The sequence below is a fragment of the Myotis brandtii genome, unplaced genomic scaffold (assembly GCF_000412655.1).
Source record: "Myotis brandtii unplaced genomic scaffold, ASM41265v1 scaffold540, whole genome shotgun sequence".
In the NCBI taxonomy this organism is placed as follows: Eukaryota; Metazoa; Chordata; class Mammalia; order Chiroptera; family Vespertilionidae; genus Myotis; species Myotis brandtii.
Genome location: NW_005369990.1, coordinates 605,158 through 605,407, shown reverse-complemented (window position 1 = coordinate 605,407; position 250 = coordinate 605,158). Strand labels below are relative to the sequence as shown.

The following is a 250-nucleotide window of genomic DNA, read 5'->3' as shown; positions in this document are numbered from 1 at the left end:
AGGGAGGCGCGGGCGGGGGAGCAGGGCTTGACCTTGGGGAGCCCGCCTCCGCCTCCTGCCCCTCCCATCGCTCCTCCTCCCCTCCCGGGGCCTCTGACATTTACGGGACCGTTTCCTGCGCCTAAAGATACAGTTACAGAGCGGAGTGCGGTGCCTGAGCCGGGAAAGGTTAGAGGCCGCCGCCTGGCTCAGAACGCCCTCGCTTCCAGCCCCGGCTGCCTTCTATTCTGGTCTGGGACTGGCGCTCCCC

The 250-nt window shown here is 68.0% G+C and overlaps 1 protein-coding gene across 1 annotated transcript in view; it reads left to right on the top strand.

The window, feature by feature from the left end:
• The window catches only part of PGM1 (phosphoglucomutase 1), a 55,906-nt gene that overhangs the window by 609 nt on the left and 55,047 nt on the right, over nt 1–250 (top strand). The window lies entirely within an intron of this gene.